This window comes from Pteronotus mesoamericanus, unplaced genomic scaffold, assembly GCF_021234165.1.
Source record: "Pteronotus mesoamericanus isolate MK-2021 breed Mesoamerican mustached bat unplaced genomic scaffold, CSHL_Meso_final contig_182, whole genome shotgun sequence".
In the NCBI taxonomy this organism is placed as follows: domain Eukaryota; kingdom Metazoa; phylum Chordata; class Mammalia; order Chiroptera; family Mormoopidae; genus Pteronotus; species Pteronotus mesoamericanus.
The window spans coordinates 11,068,105-11,072,427 of NW_026555078.1; the positions used below are offsets into that span (position 1 = coordinate 11,068,105).

General features: G+C 39.4%; 1 pseudogene; it reads left to right on the top strand.

Annotated features, from left to right (window-relative positions):
* The first annotated feature begins 2,690 nt into the window (after positions 1-2,690).
* LOC129066073 (tyrosine-protein kinase CSK-like) lies at positions 2,691-3,866 on the top strand (annotated as a pseudogene).
* The last annotated feature ends 457 nt before the right edge of the window (positions 3,867-4,323 follow it).

Here is a 4,323-nt window from a genome sequence, read left to right on the forward strand (position 1 = left end):
TATAACTGAATTATAGCTAAAAAACCATGCAGAAAAACTGTGAGGTACAACGATTTTCTTGCACATTTCACGTGTAATTACTCAACTTAAATTTTAACCATGAAAACATGGCTTATTACAAAACCACAGTTGAAAAGTTTTATCCCTCATGATTGTGTTACAAAAGCACAGAAGTCTAAATTTGGCAAGTTTCCAAGGTATTTAAACTTTCCCTAATTAATCCGCAAATAAGCTTTTCTCAGTTGAAGGGCTATGGTATTTCAGGTCCCATTGTACATCTATTTGCAGTTTATCTTGTTTTTTAGGAAAAAGAAGTTGTCAAAAAGCATACACATGACTCAGGAGAACAAAAAAACTGAATCATTGACAAAGTGTTTCTCTTTCGTTTGGGAGGAGCCAATTTAGAGATTGCAAATGACATCATCAGTCATAGTAATTGATCGAGCTGCTAAGATAACATTCTTCACCCCAGTGTAAACACTGATGGATCCTTCGAGAGATGCCTTACATTGCTAGTCTGGGATTTAGTTTATGGGTCTGACAAGTGTGACCTTTAAAATAATGTATTTGCTATAAAAGAGAAAAGAAAACTCTTTATAATTAAAATATATTGGCTACACATTTACTTTCCAGCAAGTAGTCTGATTACAATCAAAATAACACACCAAAATGAAACAGTTTACCTGTGATCAATTTAATGTGGTTATAAAATGCTAATTATGAGAGAAAACACATTCAAGGTTTGTGGTACCTACGCCTATAAAACTTGCAGAAAATCTAGCATTCAGTGGTGTGTAGCACATATGGGTAAGCAGATGGCCGAAGTATTATTTTTAAAAACAGGACTTTTGCTGACAAAATACAGAATAGGAATGGTGTAGATTAGAAAGCTAAGAGGATGTTATTTACGAGGCAGTAAACTCATGCTCAGTAATTGGATTCTTGCTAAATGGCAGATAAAAAGGACTTGGGGGGGGGGGAAATGAGTGTCTGCAGCTTAGAAGTGAATGAGAAATTCATCTCACATTATACGTATCTGTAATTTTCATCCTAGCTCATCACCTTTCACTTCTGAGGCATGGGGAAAGCTATTAAGAGAAGGAGGTTTACCTTACTATACCAAGCATGATTAATGTGAAATGTTAACTTTTCCCTTTTTGATACAATTCTAGGGGACAAAAACAGAAAATAATTCTGAATGTGGACAGATATAAATTAAATAAGTTTTAAAATTTCCATACAATAAGACTATATAACAAAATAATATATAACGAGGCCACTTAACTTGGTCAAAGGGTTCAAATTTTCACTGCTAAGATGAACAAGTTCTTGAATTTGAAGGTACAACTTAGTGACTTTAATTAATGATACTGTATTCTATATGCAAAATTGGTAAGACATCTTAAAGTAAATATGTAAGGTGATGAATGTGTTAATTAGCTTGATTTTGGCAATTATTTCATAATGTATACAAATATCAAATCATCACATTGTATACCTTAAATATATACAATTTTTATTTGCCAATGATACCTCAATAGAGCTGCAAAGAAATAAATTGCTAATTTTGATATCTTCTCTTTGAACTACATTAATACTTTATTTATATTACTCATCATACTCAACTAGGATTTTCTGGGAACCTGTATGTTTTCTTGAATTTTCTCTCACCTTGCTGAAATCAGGGATTATCTCTTATGTATGCTATCTTATTCTCTTAACCAAGAACTAGGCTTGGCCAATAGTTAATAGTTACATTATATTGAATAAATAAATGAAACCTTATCACTTAACTAATAAAACTTAAACTATCATATTTAAAATTGCAGAAGGTTTTTTTCTGGATGAAAATTTAATTTAATAATAGCCCTTTAGGAAAACAGGTTTTAATATTATATGATAAAGTTAGCTTAAATCTCAAATTCCCTGCCAGTAGGAGAATTAAACCTGTATTTCCATGTAACTATGAATTACATTTCAAGTACAGAATTTACATGATAACCTTTCCAAATACCTATAACTAAGGTTTTCTCATATTTTAATTCAAAATATTTAAAGATAATTCAGTTTTATAACCAGCTTTTGTCATATATCATATATAAAGAGATAATATATTTACCAATACATAACCATTATATATTGAATATATTATCTATATATAATCTTGTTATATCTAAAGTATGTCTTCAAATATGTATTTCCATACTGAAAGTTTGGCTAACAAAAAAGATATGTAAATAGCATGTAGTATGTGGAATTTTGAGGGGGAGGAGCAACGTTTTATTGTGCTCTTCCCACCCCTCAGAAATGCATTCTATCAGATATTCTCTTTGCTGTGGGCATCACAGTCACAGGGGGGTAGCCAGCACTCCCTCCACTGCCAGCCATATGACCATCTCAGGAGAGGAAGGTTCCTCCAGTCAAGCTTCTAAACAGTGGATTGGAGCAGTTTCAGAAGAGCACTTTCAGCCAGACCTTGCCACACGTCAGGTTTTCCAGTAAGGACTCCAGAGGTATAGTGAATTCAGTTCTCTGAAAACACACGCGCATACACAACAACAAACAGAAAGAAAAAGCTACTATGATATGTCTCAGCATTCAATTTAAATATATTTTTTAAAAGGGATCATTAAAAAACAATTTAAAGGACAACAAAACCAACAAGACCACCCTCAGGTCCTGATCTAGGGATGGAGAGCCAGCACCGCCCCCTCCGCCCACCACCATCCACGCCCTCAACCTCTCGGACAGGCAGTGCCTCCCTGAAAGAGCTGGAGGCCTCCTCTGAGCACAACACCGGCGGCAGCACCATGGACAGAGACAGCACCAGCTTTAGCCTCAGATTGGGGCCACTTCTATGCAGGCTGCGGACAGGCCTGTTCCTGGTGCCTGAAAACATCACTGCCCCAGGGATTACACGCTGTGTGTACTGCGACGCAACGTGGAGCATTATTGCATTAACCTGCCTAGTGCCTAGTGCCAAGGTCCTAGGCCAGCAAGCTCAGCAACGACGAGGAGGTGCCCTTCCAGAAGTTCATGAGGCGGGCGGATCACTACACCTCAGACCCTGATAGATACTGCACTTACCTCATCAGCCCGCAGGCCATGGAGGGCGCAGTGGAGGCTCATCCAGAAGCTGGGAGCTGAACATGAAGGACCTGAAACTACCGTAAACCATCTGGAGGAGGAAAGTTGAAGACCTGATGTTGGGCAATGATCACCTCTTCCTGTCTGGTTGAAGCCTTGGCCATGATACAATTTTGGCACAGCAGCCCTGTCTAACTTCTGGGTGTGACTGTGGAAGAGAAAAGTGGGCTCTGTGTTGTCACTGAGTACGTGGCCCAGGGGAGGTTCGTGAATTTTCTGTGCTGGCAGATTTGAATGACACTGGCCTGATGCTGTCTCTTGAAGTTTTCACTAAATGTCTTGAAGGTCATGGAATATCTGGAGAGCAACAAGTCCTGGACTGAGACCAGGATGTGTGCAATGTACTGGTGTCTGAAGACAACGTGGCCAAGGTCAGCAACTTCGACCTCATGAAGGAGGCCTCTAGCACCAGCACAGGTGCAAGCTGTGGATCAAGTGGATAACACCTGAGGCCTTGAGAGAGGAGATATTCTCCACCAACTCCGAGGCATAGTTTCTGGATCCTTTTCTGGGGAATTGACTCTTTTGGGCCAGTACCTTATGCAACAATAACGCTGAAGGATGTTGTCCTTTAGGTGAAGAAGGGCTATGAAAAGAATGTATTGAAGCTTCCCACCTGTAGGCTAAGAGGTCTTAAGACCTGCTGGCAGCTAGAAACCACCATGTGGCTCTCTGTCCTGCAGCAGGAGCATCTCAAATCCCATGAGCTATGCCTGTGACTTCTAGTTCACAAGTCACGAGCCTGCAGGGACTGAACCTGAGTAGATTGAGGATCTTGCACCTTCCCTCATTGGGCTCAAACCTCAGTGGGCCTTTTTCCTCTGTCCCAACTTGTGCTCCCTCTGACATCCCAGGGACCCTGTCCAGGCCTAGCACCTTCTCTTTTGAACCCACCCATTAGCCTAGGCATCCCCAGTGAAAGGGTCAAGATGGAAAGAGGCTGAAAAGCAAGAGGCAGAAATCCTACCAAGTAAGCCTCCCCTTTCTCATCCTCTCAATGTTTTATTTCATTCTTTTTTTTTTGAGATTTTTTTTCCTGTGTGTGTATTTTTTATTACTTTTAAAGAAAGTACTCGGAAATTAGCATTTATTTATTTATTTTTCTGTCCTTAATTAGGGTTAGGAAGACCAGGCACCTCTCTAGGGACCCATCACTCCAGCTTTGTTTTCCGTTCT